We start from the raw sequence: 22,709 nt of genomic DNA, 5'->3' as shown, positions 1-22,709 counted from the left end.
ACTGTGCCTAATGGAATCTGTGTGCATCTGACAAGGTGTGGGGTGGTGTCATGAGGCTCCGTGGAGCTTAACAGAGACACAGTTCCTGAATGTGCCCCAGGGCTCTCCTTGGGACTCCTGGCAGCCTGAGAGATCAGCAGAGTTTTTGCAGATGTTGTTCAGTCACTGTCGTGCCTGACTCTTTGTCACCCTATGGACTGCAGCATGCCAAGCTTCCTGATCCTTCACCATCTCCCGGAGCTTGCTCAAACTTATGTCCTTTGAGTTAATGATGCCATCCAACCATCTCATCCTCTGTCACCCCCTTCTCCTCCTGTCCTCAATCTTTCCCAGCATCAGAGTCTTTTCCAATGAGTCGGCTCTTCGCATCAGGTAACCAAAGTATTGGAGCTATCAGTCCTTCTAGTGAATATTCAGGGTAGACCACCACAATCTCTCATTACAATGAATTGTACCCAACAAAGGCAGCTTAGTATAGGCCAAATTCTCTAGATGTGGTGCCCAGACCAGCAGCATTGATGTCATCTGGGAACTTGTTAAGAATGCAAATTCTCAGGCTCTACCTCAGGCTGACTTAATCAAAAACTCTGGGAGAAGCAACTATACACCAATAAAAAATTTTTTAAAGATAGTGCACGCTTTCAGCTATAAGATACGTAAGTCCTGGGGATGCAATGTCCAGTCTGGTAACTGTAGTTAGTAATACCCTGTTGTATATTTGCAAGTTGTTAAGACTATAGTAGTGGGATCAGAGCCATATTTCCTTCTTAGGAATAAAACCCATTTGTAATTTCGGAAGTGAAAGAAAAAAAACCCATAAAAATCCCTGGAAGAAGGGCTTGTAATCTGAATTTTAGCAAGCCTTCCAGGTGACTCTGATCCACACTAGAATTTAAGAGTGACCGGCATAGACAGTGGTTGTGGGACTTGAGGTCAGACAGTCTGACTCCCATATTCCCAGCTAACTGATTCTGTGACCTTAAGAGAGTTACTCATCCCTCCTCGGCTCATAATATCCCTATGAAGTGCTTTGCCTTGATGTCAGTGTCTTGAGATGCAGTTGGTCCTCCATCAGTGTTAGCTCGTTTTCAATGGAAGCTGCCACAGTGTAGCAGAAAGAGTGTTGTGTTAGATTCCAGTATTGGCTAATCCACTTGCTATTGGTGGTATTTTAGGCAAGTCATCCTTAATGAAATTTGTCAACAACGATTGAACAGTGATTGGATGCCAGGGACTATGCCAAGAGCTTTCTATGCTTTATCTCATTTAATCCTCCCAACCACCACACGAGAAAGGTTCACATGTTATTTCTACTTCCTACTGGAAGAAACAGAAGCTCTGCATGGGTAACTAACTTGTCCAAGGTTTAAGGACTAGATGATTGGCAGAGCTGGCTTGAAGCTAGCAGTCTGGCTGTGGAGCCCACACTCTTCACCACCAGATGGGACTCAGCATGTGGGACCTCACCATGCACATCCCAAAAAGAAGCAATCACAAAGGGAGCTAATATGTATTCAGCACCTTCTGTGGGCTAGGCAGGCTTCCCGGATGGCACAGTCGTAAAGAATCTGCCTGCCAATGAAGGAGACGCAAAAGACATGGGTTCAATCCCTGGGTCGGGAAGATCCCCTGGAGGAGCAAACAGCAACCCACTCCAATATTCTTGCCTGGATAATCTCATGGATAGAGGAGCCTGGTGGGTTACAGACCATGGGGTTGCAAAGAGTCGGACATGACTGAAGCGACTGAGCACAGCACAGCATGTGCTAGGCATTTAGCTAGACACATCCTTTCATTTATCCTCTGTGTCTCCATGAAGTATTATTATACCAGTTTTACTCATGAAGCTGCTGTGGCAGAATAATAACTCAGGCCACTGTGAAAATGGAAAAAGTGTATTTTTAATTATACAGCTCGATACAAATTAGCAGGTGATTGTTACCTGGTTAATAAGATGATGTGTCCCTAAATTTCCAGAATTCCTATTAACTGGTAAATGCCTTCAGGAATTACTCAGATTTGCTGTTTCCACCACTACAACTGAGGTGGCCCAAGACTCATATCTGGGGCTCAGGCCACCAGGCTTTCTGGACAGTGCTGCACCAGGTCCTACCCTGGGCTCCCCTCTCTTACCTTCAATCCCACTCACCATCTCCCTGGTCTTTCCCGTCATCCCCTGGCAACGGGACACCTGGACTTCACCAGCTATTTCTGACCTGCCTACATTCCTGGTGTCCCGCTCCTTTATGCCCTGGCCACAGCTGCAGCTCTTGTTTTAAGATTTGCTCCTGTGATCATTATTACTTTAAAAAGTACCTACACTCTCACCTTTTTATGTGAATACAGATGAGCTTGGCCTTCCTTCTGTGGCGTTGCCCTATGTGGCCTTATGAAAGAACTCTGGAATGGACATCACTGATCTGGATTCTAGTCATGGCTTTTCCAGTCAGTAACTGTTTGACCTTGAGCAGGTCATTTCTCTTTTTTGAGTCATGGTTTCCCCTTCCAACTTGTAGATAACGAGACGATACTCCTTAAAAAAGGCCATAAGGCCATGTATGTGAAAGTTTCTTATGAATTGAAAAGTACTTGATAGATGTTAGTCATTTCCCTGCTCTTTGATCATCTCCAAAGACGAATCCTCCTCCTGTGCTCTGGTACTTAATTCAAGTCTCACATGGGAGTCACCTAAAGAGCTTTTCAAAACTGCCTGTGCCCACCCTGACATGGTCTGATTTAACTGGATCTGGGGTGCAGCCTGGGCATCAGTGGTTTTTAAATCTCCCTGGGTGATTCTGATGAGTGGGCAGTGTTGAGAAGCACTGCTTCAATGGAACAAGGAGAGGACTTGGGATAAATTGACAGAGTCTCAGAGTCACTGATCCCTCCCCCTTATTCATGGTTGGAGTGTGGTCTCCTTCATAGACCTCTCTGCAGCCCAGAGACCCTGAGCACCTTACTGATGAACCTGACCTTCCTAAATTTCTGGCCAAATCTTCAGCTGGGGCATGGGCTTCCTGTTTGTGAGCATAGCAGGACTTTCTGGAATAGTTTGACCAGGGAAGTCAGCCAACAGCATTTTTACAGATGTTTCATATTTTTAATGAAAACCAGCTCCCTCTCCAAATTGGGACCTGAAGCCTGCTGTACATCAACACTTGAGGTGCTGGCTTGTTGTTCGGTTGCTCATTTGTGTCGGACTCTTTGCGACCCCATGGACAGTCGCCTGCCAGGCTCCTCTGTCCATGGGATTTCCCAGGCAAGAATACTGGACTGGGTTGCCATGCCCTCCTCCATGGGATCTTTCCAGATCAAGGATTGCATCTGCATTGGCAGGCGGACTCTTTACCACTGAGCCACCAGGGAAGCCCGAGGTGCTGGCAGAACATCCAGATTCCTCACATGTCGAAAACGTCACCTTGTCTGCCCTCCTCCCATCCCCACTGACCCACACGCTGACATCTACTGCTCCTGACTTCCTTTCTCAGCCAGTGACAACACTGTCATCTGTGTCCCCCAAACTGGAGAAGAGACTCTGTGCAATGTGTTAAGTGGAGGTTCTGGACTTTGACAACCTGAGTTCAGATCCTAGTGCCTCAGTTTCCTGTCCCAGGAAAAGTGGATGATAATTCCCACCTCCAATTTGTCATAATTAAATGGGTCAATTCCCATGATATGCAAACCATCTTGCACATGTGAAAGTCATTCAATCGTGTCCGACTCTTTGCCAGCCCATGGACTGCAGCCCACCAGGCTCCTCTGTCCGTGGAATTCTCCAGGCCAGAATACTGGAGTGGGTAGCTGTTCCCTTCTCCAGGGAATCTTCCCAACCCAGAGATCAAACCCAGGTCTCCCACATTGCAGGTGGATTCTTTACCGTCTGAGCCACCAGGGAAGCCCATAGTGAATGGGCACATAGTAAATGCTCAAAAAATGTGAGGTCATCATGTTTATACCTTCATTTTTTTCCCATATTCAATCAACAACTCAGAACTGTTAGTTCCATCCTTAAAATGTTCCTTACATGCTCTTTCCCTTCCCACGTGCTTACTTACATCCATATACCCTCCTCCCTGTCTTCAGTCACCATCTTTAATCTATCCACCATTGTGCCACCAAACCCGTCTTACTAAAGGAGAGTCTGTTTGCATAATTTCCCTACTTAAAAAATTGCTGGCTGCCCCTTTCCTGAATGTAGAATAAGGGACGAACTGCTTCAAATTCCTGCCATGCTTTTCATCTTAGAGGGAAGTCTCTGATCGTTAGCTTGGTTGATCCACAGCCTGTTGGACTGTAGGGTGACCTGAGCTGCTGGCCAGCTTCACATCCAGAAAGATGTCCATGCCTGTATCTTGTTTACTATTGCATCACCCCAGGGTGTGGCGGGTTGAAAAGGCTCTGTTTGGTTTTTGCCATGTGGGACTGAACCACATGAGAAAGTACTTTTTGAAGATACATTGGTCATTGATTGTTTTTAAATCCTTTCCCTAAAATGTGAACTAGTTTTTTCCAGTAGTTTTCAGCTACATAGTCTCCTTATGAGTTGTAAACATGCTGGAAAAGCTATTAATACCTAGCAACTAATGGCAAAGCTCTAAGAAGGAAGGGGCTTCCCTGGTGGCCCAGATGGTAAAGAATCTGCCTGCTATGTGGGAGACCTGGGTTCGATCCCTGGGCTGGGAAGATACCCTGGAGAAGGGAATGGCAGCTCACTCCAGTATTCTTGCCTGGAGAATCCCATGGACAGAGGAGCCTGGTGGGCTACAGTTTATGGGGTCGCAAAGAGTCGAACATGACTGAGCGACTACCACTTTCACTTTCTAAAAAGGAAAGGATTGAAACAGCAGGGAATGTTGACTTCTTGTTTCCAACGCCTACTGATACCGTCAAGTGTTCCTTCTCTTAGCAGAGAGGCAATCGTGCAGGTGACAGCTTGAGAACTTCCTCCCTGTGGAGCATCCCTCAGGTTGAGAATCATGCTGATGGACAGTCCTTTAAATGCTGCCAATGGAGTAGGAGTGCTAGCTATGCCAGCCACTCGTTGCTCTGGGAGCTGGAATAAATGGAGTTGTGGGGGACGATTCAGGAGTGTGTATGCAGCCCCCAGATGAACTGGACTGCTTTCACTTGGAAGAATTTCTTTTTGAGCAACTATCTGCATAACAGCCCTGGTTTGGCCTCAGCTATAGAATGAGCATAAGCAAGCCTGTCGTGGTATACAGGCTTGTACACAAACTGTAACTGTACACAAACAGCAGTTATTTCGACACACATTCCCTACTATGGGTAAAAGTAGTAGTGAGCTGAAATGCTTTGCATGAAAGATGAATCCTAAGTGAACCTTGCCCTTTTGCGCTTTTCTGTAACTGGAATGTGCAGTAGGTTCAGACCTGCCTTCTCACTATTGCAGTTACAGTTAATCCACCTTCAAAGATGAATTTGGGAAGGGCAGTTTGTTGTAGCTATTCACAGAGAGGTAGCCCAGAGGCAAATTCTTCTCATTCCTATACTCTCTTAGTGCCCTCTAGTGTCCAAATTGGGACATAGCTCTGTTTAAGGGGAACATAACCTGGCACCTGCAGAATCGAGTCCAGCTTGTATTCTCATGGTTGGGAAGTGAAAGTCTTGCCATCTGTCAAATTATGAGGCCTGTCTCATATCTCTAAATTTCAGTTTCCTCATCTGTAAAATGAGAATGATAATACTACAACATCACTGTTCTTGTAAGGATTAAAGGGGATACTGTAATACATGGAAATTTCTCTACGTGAATAAATAGCTCATCAGGACTTCCCTGGTGGTCCAGTGGTTAAGAATCTGCATTCCAATGCAGGGGAAATGAGTTCAATCCCTGGTCAGGGAACTAAAATCCCACATGCTGCCGGCAAGAGCTCCCAAGCCACAACTACTGAGCCTGTGTGCCCTAGAGCCCAAGCTCTGCCAGCAACTAGAGAAAAGCCAGACACCAAAAAGAAGACCAAGCACAGCGAAAAGAAAACAGAAACAGTTCCCCAAATACATCATAATTATAACTCTTGGCCATAAACTCATCCTAATAAGAGTGGGAAAGACTTATTTATAGCTCTAATCACTTTGCATTATAGCAATTGTTTTGCACCATTTCTTTGCTGGATTATGAACCATGAAGTAAGAATCAATATCTCAAAACATCTTACAGCATCTAGTCCATGGCTGGAGCTCAGGCAATTGTTGTTGAATGGATCCTGAATAAAAACTTATTTTCTCAAGTCTTAAAATTATTGTGCGCTATAATATAAATTCAGTGTTTCCAAACATCCATGCAGGGCATATAGATTCTAAGGGCTCTACAGTACTGCACCATTTGACAACTTCACGTTGTCATGAAATACTCTGACCCTGGGCTCTACCTTGGAGTGTCCAATCAAAGGTATAGAAAAACATCTTTTGCGTGATTAAGTTTGGAATGGGGACTCTTGAGCTCTGAATCACTGAGGAATCTGAAAATGAGCGTGAGTCCCTATGATGAATGCAGGGGAACTTGGCGACGCAATAGAGACTCTTGCAAGTCAGGACCAAAAGACCACCCAAGCTAACTCTAGGTAAAATGAGGGTGATGGTCCTAACCTGAAGCACCTGGAGCGCACATGAAAGGTCAACCCCAATTAACAAGTGCCCAGATGAATTCCATTATACAAATATCCTTGTGTCTCTAAATGTCATCTTGAGTGGCCACGGGGCAGACTTCAGAGAGAACAAATAGTAACTGTTAGGAACATGAATATTTTCTTTATCCAAAAGTGATTCTTCTAATATCACAAGTCCACAAGCCCACAACTCAGAAGAGGAAATAAATGACACAAATAGATTAGTTTTAAGCACAATAAATATGCAGAAATGTCCACTGTGTTTTCAGTTTTAAGGACCTAAATTTGGAAGAGACACATGCTTATTCTGAGTTGCACAGCCCCTTCACAATATGGGGAAGTTGAATTTGGCATTGAGAACTGATTAGAAGCTGTTAATTGCAGATTTATAGAGCACACCATCTGTTCTTTGTTTATAGCCTTGAAACAATGTAAGGAAGATAGAACCTATAAAACATCTTTGAAATCAACAACCTCACAGGGGAACTTAACAGTAGGTCAAATGAAAGTGCTGGGCTTTGGTGCCTTTTACATATTGGCAGGCAACCAAATTTGGGGGCCATGACATGACCATGAAGAGCATCTGGAGGGCACGTAGTCCCTACATCATCACAATCCTTGCTGTCCATCCAAGGAGAAAAGAGCTGGGGCATGTATGTGAAGGGCTGAGATCAAAGTGTTGAGACAAACAGTGAGGCCATCCTGAGATCTTATTCTTTATATGAAGTGTTGCTCAGTTGTGTCCAACTCTTTGTGACCCCATGGAGCCCGCCAGGCTCCTCTGTCCATGGAATTTTCCAGGCAAGAGTACTGGAGTGGGTTACCATTCCCTTCTCCAGGGGATCTTCATGACCCAGGGACTGAACCTAGGTCTCCTCATTGCAGGCAAATTCTTTACCGTCTGAGCCACCGGGGAAGCCCATTCTTTAAATAGCATCAAAAATAAAATACCCACCAACTACAACACATCACCTGTTTGGGAAATCACATTAGATGTAAGATGCTGATAAAGTTCGTTGTTTTAAACTGTTTTAGGTGCTGGGAGTAAAGAAATGAACATGGCTCGGGGACATTCTGTGTATGTGGTACTTCTAATTCTTCGGGGAGGAGGCAGACAATACACCAATAAATGAGATAATTTCAGATAATAGTTTAAAAAATATAACAATGTAATGGAGTAGAAAATGGCAGTAGGTGAGGGTGAAAGGCTGCATATTATATTTATTTTTATAATGACAACATTTCAAGAAATACGAAAGTAGAGTACAATGAATGCTAGTACACTTCCCAGATTTAATGATTATCAGTTTTCCCCACATTTATTTCGGAAAAATTGGCCATTTTCTGATTTTCTTTAATTTTCCCCTTCCTTTTTTCTCCTTTTTTTCTGAAATATTTAAAAATAAATTCCAGATTTCATTCACTTCACCGCTACATTCTTCAGTATGCATCTGTAATCATTAAGGGCTAGGGAAGGGTTTTTTTTAACTTTTGTGGAAATAACTTTGTAATTCATAAAAATTGTATAAATTATAAACATATGAGAGTACAACATAACCTGACATTTTAATATTAATAATAGTTATATAAATTATATAGCATACTATTATAAAGTTATAAATTATTAAATAATAACACTATAAAACAACATTAAAAATTAAATTATGTAATAGCTATAATCTAGTCACCCAAACTTAGTAACTATTTGAATTTAGGTGCTTTTCTTTAAAATGGAGATGTGAGTTTTCTTATTTCTCTATTAAACAGTTTATTTATTTTTGGTTTTTTTTTTGGCTGCGCCACACAGCATGCGAGATCTTAATTCCCAGACCAGGGATCTACGCTGTGCCCACAGCAGTGGAGGCACAGAGTCAACCACTGGACCACCAGGGAAGTCCCTAGATGCTTTTTCTTCCAGTTTTTAAAAAAGATTTTTATTACAATATAACAGACTGTTGAAAAGTACACTTTATCATAAGGTTATAGTTTGCTGAAGAGTCCTTAAGTGAACACATCTGTGTAACTACTACTCTGGCACTTCAGGGTTTTTCTTTTGCAATTTATTTATTAAAGAAATGTCTCATTGTTTTGTAGTTTCCCACATACCAGATCTATTCAATCGCTCTTCTATTTCTGTCTGTTCTCTAAGATGGTCATTAGATACAGACTCTAGACCAGGGTCAAAATCAGCAATGGTGCTGAGCTGTAATGGAGCCTGGGGCAAAAGAGAAACCAGTGATTCTGATTCTGTCTTTATTTAAACTATTTTGTTCCTAATTGTTTTGCATTAATTTCTATTTTAAAAAACCTGCATTAAGATGTTGCCTATCTTGATCACTGACTTTTTGGCATCCCCTAGTATCAGCACTGGCTAAAGGCTTGGTTGGTCTCAGGCTCAATTTTTTGTCAAACATACCTCATAGCTGACTGTGCATCATGTTAAAAGTGACTTGCTTGCTGTCTGGCTGTCTCTCTCTTTGTTATGTTAAGAATGATCAGTGGAGCATAATAACTCTAACCACAACTGTTCCGTATTGCACCGGAAATCCTGGCAAGTAATAGACAACCTATAAAAGTCATTGGGATGGAAAGGTAGAAATAAGACTGTTCCCGATCACAGATGACATTATTGTTTATGTAGAAAATCCCAAGGAATCTATAAAAAACACTTCTAGAACTAAGTGTATTTAGCAAGATCAAGTCAACACAGAAATCAACCATTTTTCTATACCTACAAATGAACAACTGGAAACTGAAATTCAAAGTATTCAAAAGGTTTTCAAAATTTCAAGAACATTAACATCTATGCTGCTGCTGCTGCTGCTGCTAAGTCGCTTCAGTCATGTCCGACTCTGTGCGACCCCAGAGACGGCAGCCCACCGAGCTCCCTAGCTCCAAAAGAATATGATATACTCAGCTATAACTCTAACAAAAGATGTGCAGGGTCTACATGGTGAAAACCACAAAACACTGATGAAAGAAATCAAAGAAAACCTTAACAAATGGGAAGACATATTCTGTTCATGTATTAGAAGTTTCGTTATAGCTAAAATGTCACTCTTAAGCAATTGATCCATAAATTTAAGACAATCTTAAACAAATCCCAGTATGATTATTTATAGATCTAGACTAGCTGTTTATAAAATTTGTATGTGAATGTAGAAGCACTAGAATACCCAAAACAAAGTTGAAAAAGAAGTTGAGACTCATACTGCCTGATTTTAATATACATATTATATATATATATATATAATAAAACTACAGTGATCAAAATACCATGGTATTGACTAAAAGTGAAACAGAATAGAGACTTCAAAAACAGATTCATAAAATATGGTCAATTTTAAAGAGTTTTATTGAGGTACAGTTGACATAACAAATTGACAAATTGCACATACTTAAAGTGTACAGTTTGATAAATCTGACATACATATACATCTGTAACACCATCACACCTATCAAGATAATGAATATTATATCTCTTATCTCCAAAAGTTGCCTTATGTCTTCTCCCCTCCACCTCACCATCTTATCTCCTGGCAATCACCAATATGCTTTCTGTCATTTACATTTGCTTACAGTTCTCAAAATTTTATATCAATGGAATCATACAGAATGTACTTTTTTGTCTTGCTTCTTGAATGCGACATAATCACTTTGAGAATCATGCATGCTGTAGCGTCTATCAGTAGTTCATTCTTTTTATTGCTATGCAGTATCCCATTGTAACCATGCTTATCCATTCTCTTGTTGATGGGCATTCAGGGTTTACCCAGTCTCCTTGTTAGAGATAAAGATGCTAAGAACATCCTGTATGAGTATTTGTATGGAAACATGCTTTTATTTCTCTTGAGTAAATATCTCGGAGTATAATGGCTGGATTATATGGTAACTGCGTGTTTAATTTTCAAAGAAACTAACAAACTGTTTTCCTAAGTTGTTATACCATTTTACATTTCTACCAGCAGCATATGAGAGTTCCAGCTCTGTGACACTCTTGCTAGCCTAAAAAGTGCATGGTGATTATTTGTTGTGGTTTTAATTTGAATGTTCCTAACATGGAAATTGAATGTCTTTTCACATGCTTATTTACCATCTGTATATCTTCTTTTGTGAAGTGTCTGGTCAAAGTTTGAAAGCAATTCAATAGATGTCTATCAACAGATAGTGCTAGAACAATTGGATATTCATATGTAAGTTTTGAGCCTCAACTATACCTCAAATTATATACAAATATTACTGAAAATGAGTCATAAATCTAAATGTAAAATTTTAAAAGTTACAAAACTCTTAGGTTCAAAATATATGAGAAAATATTTGGACTCTTGGATCACGAAAGATCCTTAAAAAATGGAGTTTATTGAATTAAAGGGGCTTCCCTCGTAGCTCAGACAGTAAAAAATCTGCCTGCAATGTGGGAGACCCAGGTTCAATCCCTGGATCGGGAAGATCCCCTGGAGAAGGAAATAGCAACCCACTCCAGTATTCTTGCCTGGAAAATCCCATGGACAGAGGAGCCTGGAGGGCTACAGTCCATGGGGTCACAAAAAGTCTGACATGACCGAGCAACTAACACCTTCACTTTTCATTGAATTAAAAACTTTTGCTCTACAAAAGACACTGTTAAGGGAATGAAAAGATAAGCCATAGACTGGCATCCAGAATATATAAAGAACTCTCAAAACTCAACAATAAGTAAGCCAACAACCCAATTTTTTAAACAGACCAAAGAATTGAACATGTACCTCACCAAAGAAGATAAACAGATGGCAAGTAAATACATGAACAGATATTCACATCAGTTGTCATCATGAAAATGTACATTAAAAACCACAGTGATATACCACTACATACCTATTAGAACAACTAATATAAAAATTCTGATAATACAAAATGTCCACAAGGATATGGAGCAAGTGGAACTCTCATACGTAACTGGTGAGAATGCAGTATGATACAGGACAGGCCCTCTAGATAATAGTTTGGTATTTTCTTATAAAGATAAAAATATACTTAAAAACATATTTTACCTTTTGACTGAGCTATCGCCTCTGTAGGTATTTATTTATCACAGAGAAGTGAAAACTTACATGCACACAAAAACCTGTGTATTAATTTTTAACAGCAGCCTTAATAGCATCATTATTCATAATTTTCCCAAACTGGAAATGACTCAGATATTCTCCTGTGAGTAAATGGATTGAAAAAAAAAATGGTGATATATCCACAAATGGAATACTGCTGCTGCTGCTGCTGCGTCACTTCAGTCGTGTCCGACTCTGTGCGACCCCATAGACGGCAGCCCACCAGGCTCCCCCATCCCTGGGATTCTCCAGGCAAGAACACTGGAGTGGGTTGCCATTTCCTTCAATGCATGGAAGTGAAAAGTGAAAGTGAAGTCACTCAGTTGTGTCCAACTTTTAGCAACCCCATGGACTGCAGCCTACCAGGCCTCTCTGTCCATGGGATTTTCCAGGCAAAAGTACTGGAGTGGGGTGCCATTGCCTTCTCCAAATGGAATACTACTCAGAAAAAAAAAAAAAAGGAATGGGCTATTGCTACCACACAACAACTTGCATAACTCTCAAATGCATTATTCTAGGTGAAGGAAATCAGCCTCATATCACAGTCTGGAAAAGGCAAAACTATAAGAACAGATGAATGGTTGCCATGGGGAGGGGCCAGAAACTGACTATAAGAGTGCAGCCTAAGGGAATTCTTTTGGGTGTACACATTGTTTTGTTTCCTGTTTATGGCAGTGATTACAAAAATCTATGCATGTATAAAACCTCATAGGACTAAACAACAACAAACATGGAGTTTACTGTATGTAAATTTTTTAAAAAGTAATGAAAATGATTGATGAGTGGTTTCAAGAATATATACCACCTAATCCATCCATAGCTAGCTAGCTGTGCTATGCTCAGTCATGTCCAACTCTTTGTGATCCTATGGACTGTAGCTGTCCAGGCTCCTCTGTCTGTGGAATTCTCCAGGCTCTTCTGTCTATGGAATTCTCCAGACAAGAATACTAGAGTGGATTGCCATTTCCTTCTGCTGGGGGATCTTCCCCACCCAGAGATGAACCTACATCTCCTGCATTGGCAGACAGATTCTTTACCACCTGGGAAGCCCATCCTTGTCAGTCCCCCAAACCTGAAGCCTTTGGTACCAAGGCCAGTGTGGCTGGAGCTAAGGTATGGGAGGAGATACAGTGAATTCAGACAGAAGGGCAGGGCGGTAGAGCCATAGAAAGAGTTGGAAAGGAATCTGTTCCTGCCGCTGTGTGGAAAATGAATCTAAATTATGGGAAAAGGGATTTTTCATTACAAAAAAAGATTGATTAAAGAGGAATGTTATCATAGCTTGAGAAGAGAGGTCCAAATAATTGGAACATTGAAATGGGACTGAGGACTGGGAGGGACAAAAAACAGTCTGCATTTAAAATGTGGTTTTGTCTTGCGGTTAGAGAGAATTTCCATGTCTGGCTAACTCTGAGGATGAAGGGTCAGGGCTCCTCCCAATGTGTTTTCTTGGCTTTCTGTCTCAAAATAAACAAACGTGGTGTCTCCAAGCTTTCTTGAGGGTCCCAGGTACAGGGTGATCCAACCCAGACCACAGGAGCCTTACAGCCAGTTTACAATGTGGGTCCTGTTGCTATAAACACACCACTCGGGAGGCCTGGGCAAGTTTGAACACCTACTGGAACTTGTTTCTATGTCATCCTGACTCCCCCTGGATAAGGGAGGCTCAACCATGGAGCACAGAGCATCACAGGAAGGGCCTGCACCTCTGACCTCAGAAAACACTGGAAAAGGAGACTATTGGAAGGCCCATGAGTCACCACTTTAGTGCCTTCTCGTTTAATGCAGAAAAGAGATGATGCTTTAGGACCAATAGAAGTGTCTATTTGCTGAAACTTGTGGCTGGTAGCAAAAACGCCAACTCAAATACCAACAAAATGGCTGTACAGATATTAATCCTGGGAGAGAGAGAGAGAAAGAGAAGGAGAGAGAGAGAGAGGAGAGAAAGAGAGGTTTAAGCCTGCACTCTAAGAATCACTGATTCCTTCCTTTTTGTCTCCCCCATATAGCCAATTCCCATTCAAAGGGGGCATTTCATTTAGTTCCTGAGTTGTTTCTGCACCTCTTTCCTGCTTTGTTTCTCCTCTTCAAAGCCCTGGTCACCTTGGTCATGAGCAAATGTCTCCTCTTGGAATCACATAGCGTGAGGGCTGCAGCCAAGCTCCGTGGCTCAATTTCAAGTTCCCTTTTAAATGGAACCATTGGACACACTTTGCCCATGAGATCCTAGTCACTAAGTTTACTGAAAACAAAGTGGAGTCTCTGACTCAGGGATTTAATTCTCCGCCTACACAAACATTGGTAATTACTCTGCTAAAAACAAAACAAGGCAAAAATAGACTTTAAAAAACTGAAAATAAAAATTACCTTTAATTAGCAGCAGAAAACCCAGTGAAGGAGTCTTGGTTGGTGAGTTCCCCAGAACGTATAATGCATTGTCTTTCAATGTGTTCATCAGAGTCAATTTTAACGTGGAAAGAGGACCAAGATACACCTAAGAAAATAGCAAACAAAAACAAGACTTGGGGACTTACCTGATGGTCCAGTGGCTAAGACTCTGGGCTCCCAATGCAGGGGTCCCCCTGGGACTGGATTCCTTAGTCAGGGAACTAGATCCCAAAAGCAGCAATAAAAAAAAAAAAATCCTGCATGCCGCAAAGAAAATCAAAGATCCCACATGCCACAGCTAAGACCTGGCACAACCAAATAAATAAATTAATAAATTAATCAAAAACAAAACAAACAATATAAGACCTGATCTGGAAGTCAGGAGAGGTGGGCCTTCGACATAGATCTCAGATGTAATTGACCCTTGCCCCTCCCAGCATCTCAGTTTCCTCTTGTGGAAAATGAAGAACTAGGACTTGATCTGTATCTCCAAAAATTCCTATATCTGCTCGGTGGTGGTTTAGTCACTAAGTCATGTCCAACTCTTGCTATCCCCATGGACTATAGCCCGCCAGGCTCCTTTGTCCATGGGATTCTCCAGGCAAGAATACTAGAGTGGGTAGCAATGTCCTTCTCCAGCAGATTTTCCCAACCCAGAAATTGAACCCAGCTCTCCTACATTGCAAGCAGATTCTTTACCGACTGAGCGCTGAGGGAAGCCCCATACCTGCTTAGATGCTCAGATTTTTATTTTGGTCTTAAATTGTTGACCTTCTACTCACCATATATATCCTTGTGTCTATGGGAAGTCTCTATCTGAATGTCCTGCTGTTAAACCAAAACAATCAAGTTAAAAATCACACCTCTGGATCAGCCCTCTCAGTTAACCATCCTTCTCTCCCCCTTTTATCTCAGTGATGAAGGAATTTATGGTACAACCTAAATGATAGCCCTCCTTCCCTTCTTAAGTGTTCCCTTCCTCCCTCTATATTTGGGAGAGAAGTAAGCGTTGTTTCCCTTGCCCCATGTCTGAGTTTCCCTGCCCTCTGTCCCTCTGAGTCTGGCTCTCTTCCTGGGTCTGGGTTCCGTGTGGGTCACGACTCAAGTCAGCACTCACCCCCAACATCCTGTTGCTTACTGAATAATGGTCTACCTGCAGGGAAAGGCATAGAAATGTGTCTCTTCTCTCACAACATTATCACACAATCATGAGTAAACAAATGTTTCAGAATTCCCTGTTGGCTCAGATGGTAAAGAATCCGACTGCAATGCAGCAGACCTGGATTAGATCCCTGGGTTGGGAAGATCCTCTGCAGAAGGGAATGGTAACCCACTCCAGTATTCTTGTCTGAGATATCCCACGGACAGAGAAGCCTGGAGGGCTACAGTCCATGGGGTCACAGAGTTGGACACGATTGAGCGACTAACACTTTCGCTTTCACACTTTCAGGCTTTACTAAAGGTTGTAAGAATTAAAGTTACAACAAATGAGACAGCATTTTAAGCAGCCATTAATACCATTTTTCCTGGAAAAACATCCAAGAAATTAAATGTTTCATAGGAGGAAATTCTTTCGGTGGGGGCTCTCCAGAACTTGATTTTGCTCCTTTGATCTTAGATCTGCCTTCCTTTTGGAGAGGCAGTCTCCCCTTCAAAACCTCTTGGCTCTGGGGTGTGCGTCCCTTCCCATGTTTAAGAAATACCTCCTCCCACCTGTAGGCACTGGTCTGACACACAGGGATCTCCACCCACCCGCACTCAACTCCCCAGGAGATCATTAAGCCAAGGCCTTGTTATTCCATCCAGAATGGCCCAGCCAAGTCATACAGGATGCACTTGGACTCTCCAAGTCCTTCCGAGCCAGATAAGCTGTGGGGGATGTGGGGACACTGTGAGTGAGTGAGTGAAAGTCTCTCGGTTGTGTCTGACTCTTTGCAACCCCATGGACTATACAGTTCACAGAATTCTCCAGGCCAGAAGACTGGAGTGGGTAGCCTTTTCCTTCTCCAGGGCATCTTCCCAACCCAGGGATCGAACCCAGGTCTCCCGCATTTCTGGCGGATTCTTTACCAGCTGAGCCATAAGGGAAGCCCAGTTCCTAGGATAGCATAGAGTACCTGTAGACCCTGAAGGAGAAAAGAAACACTTTTCCCCCTAACTTCCTGTACTTTGCAAGGCTGCCCCCTTGAAATTTCACTTAGCATTCTTTTGGTGACCAGAATATACTTATATGCTTAACGCTTCCTCCACCCTTTCTTCTTTCCAATTGCACTCCCTTAGTCTGGCTAAGAATAAGAAAAGGGGCCGACTGGTCATATAATTTTTATTAGTAGCTTGTGGAGCTTCTCAAAGACCACCCCCTCTGGAGACCTGGAACATATTCCTTGTAATGTGAGAGACGGATGAAATTCTTAGCTGATGGGCCCCTGCTGCTCTCAATTCCTGTATGAAAGGGGGTAGCGAGAAAAGCATGCGTATGTAAGGGAGTAATTCTCCCAATTATAATAGCAATAAAAAGGGTGATGTCTGACCCGTGCTCACCAATTTTTATAGCATCTTTCAATCCTGACTGCACATTAGAATCACCTGGAGAGTTTTAAAAATACCAAGGCCTCACCCTTGAACTATTAAATCAGAATCTCTGGGAGTGAGATCTGGGCACTGCTGTTTTTAAAAGCCTGTAGGTGATTCTGCTGGGCAGCAGGGCTGAGAACCACAGATGTGGGGGGGGTGGGAAATGATCACAGCTGGAAAAGGTCACGTTTGTTGCACCTGGAATGAATTCTGCAGCCCCAGACAGTCTAGTTCCATCAGGATCCCTTCAGCTTACAAGAGTCTCAGTGAGATTTCAAATAGAGTGAAGAGGGAGGTTATTGGGTTCCTATGATGCAGCTGTTACGAAGGGGTCTGGAATGACTGCTATCATCTGTCCCAGTGAAAGTTTCCCACCTCATAAGCAGACTCTTATTTTTAATATAAGGAGATGGCTGCAGTTACTATACGGCACCTGATAGAGAGTGGACTCTCAACAGACACAGTACTTGTTGAAATAATGAATTATTTCAGCAGAGCATTAACGGGCAGTTACCCTCTTCTACCACGAGATGGCAACCTACAAAAGATCAGTGTAGAACAGTGAGTGTTTCAACTTTGCCAAAACAGAAAAAGGGATGAACAGCAGAACCTGAAGATAAAAAACAGCATATTTTGGATGTATGGGTGTGTGGTGGGGAGAGGGGCCATGGCTTTTGTTTTCATCTCTTTATGCTTTTATTTATTTATCATTTTTTATTTTTGGCTGCACTGGGTCTTTGTTGCTCTGTGCAGGCTATCTCTAATCGTAGAGAGCAGACTTCTTACTGCGGTGGCGTCTCTTGTTCTGGAGTGCAGGCTCTAGGGCACCAGGGCTCAGTAGTTGGGGCTCAATGGCTCAGTTACCTTAGTTGCCTCGTGGCATGTGGGATCTTAGTTCTTGGATCAGGGATCGAACCCTGTGTCCCCTGCATTAACAGGCAAATTCTTAAACTGGACCACCAGGGAAGTCCCTATTTATCTTTTCAGATAAGTGGATCAACAAAATTCAAAGTGGTTTTAAAAAAAAAAGTGAGAATGCAATGAAGTCACATGGCTCATCTCTCTCCTAGGAGCTCCTTGGTTGACATCTGTGAGCTCACGGCATTTCCAGAAGGTAGGCCAGGGCTGAGCGCTAAGCTACTTTACATGTAAGGACAATAAGTGACCCCAGTTTGGTTGCTCTGCCAATAATCCTCTGCCAGAAAACATGTTTTAAAGTCACCCTGGTCTCTAGCTCTCTTCACCACCTGGGGAGTTTTTGGAAACAGCTATTCTGTGGAAACAAAGATATAGTCAGTTATGTAAAAGAATCTGCCTGCCAATGCAGGAGAAATAAGAGGTGTGGATTCAGTCCCTGAATAGGGAAGATCCCCTGGAGGAGGAAACAGCAACCCACTCCAGTATTCTTGCCTGGAGAGTCCCATGGACAGAGGGGCCTGGAGGGCTATAGTCCATGGGGTTACAGAGTCAGACACGACTGAGTAACTGAGTACATACATCAGTTAATAAAACCTCTGGACAAGCCCCCTTTAATGAATTTGGCCTTGGCACTGGGGAAGCTTGGTAGGATTTCTTGTCTACATGTTGGTGCTTGGAGAGGCAGGGGAGTGACACCTCATGAGCAGTGTTTGATTGACAGGCTGAGATCTACATCCTAGTGTCTAGAGAACGTGTGTACCCCAGGCAATGGGTGGTTCCACCCTTGCTTGGCTGCATGCTGCTTCTGGAACGCTGGGCCCCAGGAGATCCATCATCGCCAGAGAGGCAGAACTGCCTCCCTTGCCATCTGCTCCTGCAGCACCCAAGCTGGCCCCGGAGCCAGTCACTTGACCCTGGAGAGGAGATGAGGCAGAGATAGCACATGGGGATGGCCTGCTGGTGACTAAAATCTTTCTACTGCTGGATGCTCTGAAGAGGAAATCATAAATTCAGTCTTCAGTGCATCTGAGCCTTCCTTCGCTATGTCTCTAGAAAGTATCCTGTCCCTTCTCCAGGCTGACTATTCTAGATCTTCACCACTACTCTCTCATTCCATGCTGACTTCAACTCCCCTTGTCAGCAGATGGTTTTGCAGTCTAGTTCCCAGAGAAAACTGAGACCATGCACCACGAAACCCCTCAACTTCCAGCTTCCCTCCTACAAAGATATTTATGTCTGTGCCCCCCACACCCTCCCAGGGATGTCAGAGAGCAGAGGTGTCTCATGCTATGGAGACCAGATTCTCTTTGCCTATGTCCTGCCTTCCAGAGCCTCCAGCTCCTCCCAGTGTTCCTCTGGGGCTTCGCTCTACCAGCCTTCATCTCTCTCTGCTTTTCTGGCTCTTTCCACGTGCAAGCTCCCCCATCATGAAAAAATGAAACAGGGACTTCCCTGGTGGTCCAGTGGTAAAGAATTCACCTTGCAATGCAGGGGACACGGGTTCGATCTCTGGTTGGGGAACTAGGATCCCACATGCTTTGGAGCAGTTAAGCACACGCAACACAAATCCTGAACCTTTGCCCTCCAGAGTCCATATCACAACTAGAAAGCCCAAGTGCTATAACTGCTGAAACTGCATGCCAAAACTAGGTAGTCTGTGGGCCACATCGAAAGATACCAAATGACACAACGAAGACCTGACACAGCCAAATAAATAAATAAAATGAAACAAAATACAATAAAACCTATTGTAGCCCTTTCTCAAGTCTGTCTCAGGTCCCTCACTCCTAAGCACTCAGCTTCAGATGTGGGGCAGGTATAGAGACACAGGGGGTAAGGGAGGGGGAGAAGCCCCTTCCCCTTCTTCTCCCCACCCTATCAGTGGTCTGTTACAACTCAGTGGTGGAGCATCGAAAGTATACGCAGGGCCCCAGCAGCAGCAATGCTGAGCAAATGTGACAGTGACCTTGAGGTTGAGCTGTTGACATCCGAGCTGGCATCGGAGGCTTCTATGGGCAGTGAAAGCCTCTGTCCTAGGTTACCCCTGGCCTCGCCTCCTGCCAAATCTCGCCTTCAGTCTCCAAGGCCGAGGCCCAAGTGGACACGAGCCAGGCAAGAAGCCTGTCCTTTCTGAGGATCAAATGGAGGCAGGAGCGGCAGCAGAAATAGCACTCAGGGTGAGGGATGGGTGGATGTGCTCCAGGCCAAGGTCAGAGTGAGTAGCCAACGGACATGTGCTGCCTGGAGATGAAATGAATTGCGAGAGGGGGCTTGGAGTAATGTTCAAGTCACTCTCTGTGTCCAAAGAGCAGAGAATCCTCATGCTCAGAATCTTGTCCGGGAAGTCTTCAGGCTGGCCTTGGCGTCACGGTCAGTGTGTCCCTCTCTGAGATGCTGTTGCTGGGCACTGACTCAAAGGCCTCCTGGGTGTCTGCTCTTCAATTGCCCTAATCATTGTAACAAAAACAGCATTGTCTGAGCTCATTCTATGTGTCCAGCAATATGATAAATATTCTGCATACCTCATCTCAGTTCCTTTAATCATCCCAACACTATGAAGTAAGTTTTATGATCTCTAGCTCATAAAAGAGGAAGTTGAGATGTAAAGAAGTCAAGTCACCACCCAAGTTTATGTGTGAGCAATGGAGCCAGAATTTGAGCCCCACGCTGTTTGACTCTGGGCTTCCCTCGTAGCTCAGCTGGTAAAGAATCCACCTGCAATGCAGGAGACCTTGGTTCAATTCCCAGGTTGGGAAGATCCCCTGGAGAAGGTATACACTACCCACTCCAGTATTCTTGGACTTCCCTTGTTGGCTCAGGTGGTAAAGAATCTGCCTGAAGTTCAGGAGACCTGGGTTCGATCCCTGGGTTGGGAAGATCCCCTGGCATGGCAACCCACTCCAGTATTCATGCATGGAGAACCCCCATGGACAGAGGAGCCTGGAGGGCTACATTCCATGGGATCGCAAAGAATCAGACACAACTGAGCGACTGAGCACAGCACAGCTGTTTGGCTCCATGCCCTTCTGATTCTATAGCCCAAATGGCTATAACAAGGATGAGTTTGTTTGAACATACTCAGGCGCAGGAAAAGTCATATACTAATAGCAAGATGGCACTACCAGTTGTTACCGGGAGCTCTCACCTAAGCTCATTTTTCCTATTAAAAACAAGAGGCAAAGCTGATATGCCAAAGCTTTATGGGGAGGTGAGTTAATCCCAGGGCAGAAACTGAGAGAACTAGGACGTGGGGCAGACAAAGAGCAAAGCATATGCAAAATGGTCCATTACTGAACTGACTGTGGCACCACAAGAAGTTGAACGTACGGCTCAGCCATGCTGAATGTTTCTGGAAGACCATGTGAAGTCACCGCACCCGGGAACAGTCTGCTCAGGAGAAGAGTTGCTTCCTCCCTGTCTTGGGTCTCTTGTTGGTCAAAATACACCCTGTGGGGCATTAACTCTCTTGTACTTATGGGTTGCAAAGAGTCAAACGTGACTGAGCGACTGAACTGAACTGAACTGAACTTATGGGTTGTGTAGCTGGGCCCCCTGGGCAGCTTTGAGGCCAGACTCAGTGAGTCCAGATCAGGGTGACATGTGTCCAGGGGCTGTTTCAGTTCCTCCAATCATGGGGGACATAATAAAGGTCATGCCCAAACCCAAAAATGACCCAAGGGTGGCTGAGGCAGTCTGTTGTGTTAGGAGGTAAGTGACAGTCACAACACAGCTTCTCCAATGAGCAGGGCCAGGAAAAGAGCTTGGTGGGAGGCCTGGGGGCTGGAGCAAATTGACTTTCCAGTCCCTTTTAGTCTACATCCAATTTCCTCGGCATGCATCCAGGACCCTCCTTGGGGTGGCCCTAGCCAATTGTTTCAAGCTAGTCCACTGCACCTCCATCCACACCCCCCAATCAGGGCCACCATCAGCCCATGAGGTGCCTACATATGAATAAGAAAAAAGCACCTCTCTAAGTGGTCACAGCCCTGTGGCTCTGGCTTTGGCTGGCAGAATGGTGTTTGGGTGTAAATTAGAAAAATAAAACACTCCTCCTGGTCACAGCTCATGCCAGAGTGTACAGCTGGATTTTAAAGTGTCTTCTGGCCACTGGGCACAGAGGCTTGGCCAACCGCACAAAATCTTGGATGAGGAAACAGGCCTACAGAGGTAGACGCCCTTGCCCAGAGTCACAGAGACCTGCCAGACACAGGGTTCAGCTTCTGACCTGAATTCAGCCGCTGCCTCCTACTTCACCCAAGGCTTAGCTGGGCAGCTTGGAGACTACCCCTCCTCCAGCCCACACAGAAATAATTTATGAAATTTCCCAGGTGTGTCTGGCATTGATCCCATGTTCTGGCCTGTTCTAGTGCCCACAGCTGTGAGAAAGTGTTGTACCCCTGCTTTCTCCCAGCCACCACCCCGTGACCTCCAGAGAATCAGCCCCTGGGGGCTGTGCCAATGACCTCATGGGGAACTGCTGCCCACTGACTTCCTGTTTTTATATTCTTTCCTCCTCTGCCTGTTTTTTCTGCTTTGTTGTTCTTTGATCATTTTTGGTTCTCCTCCCCTGGGCATTCTGCAGAAACTAAACTTGATTTTTTGTGATTATTTAAAATCCGTGTTTAGACAAAGGGACCTCATACTTCTCTTTTGTCCATTTGGGGAATTGGAGCTGAGGGTAATTTCCCCCCACCCCACCCCTTTTTCTCTCTCTTCATTCCCCATGGTTTATCTCCCAAATGATGTTCTTCAGGTTCCACAGCCCAGGAGAAGCAAACTCAGAAGCTGTGTCTGCAAGGACCATGTGAATTCAGGATTCTGTTTCTACTAGAGACCTCCCTTCTATTGGATCCTGTACTAGATGGAAGGGAAGAGATCTGCCAGCTTCCCCACTGTCATATCCTCAGCTCCAGGAAAATACAGACAGAGCCCCTACTGAAAAAACCACATGGTTCTCCATTTCTTCCAAGATCAAGGGCAAATTCCGTAGCATGCATCAAAGAGCCTCCAAAGGATGGGTGGCCCAGGGTCGATTTCCACCCTGATTCACTGTTAGTCCATCTGGTTCTCCCTCCTTCCACCCTCTTTTCTCTGTTCCAGCCACGCTAATCTCCTTACC

This window comes from Giraffa tippelskirchi, chromosome 7 (genome assembly GCF_054371585.1).
Source record: "Giraffa tippelskirchi isolate mGirTip1 chromosome 7, T2T-mGirTip1v1.2.pri, whole genome shotgun sequence".
In the NCBI taxonomy this organism is placed as follows: Eukaryota; Metazoa; Chordata; class Mammalia; order Artiodactyla; family Giraffidae; genus Giraffa; species Giraffa tippelskirchi.
Note: the sequence above shows the minus strand (reverse complement) of the source record.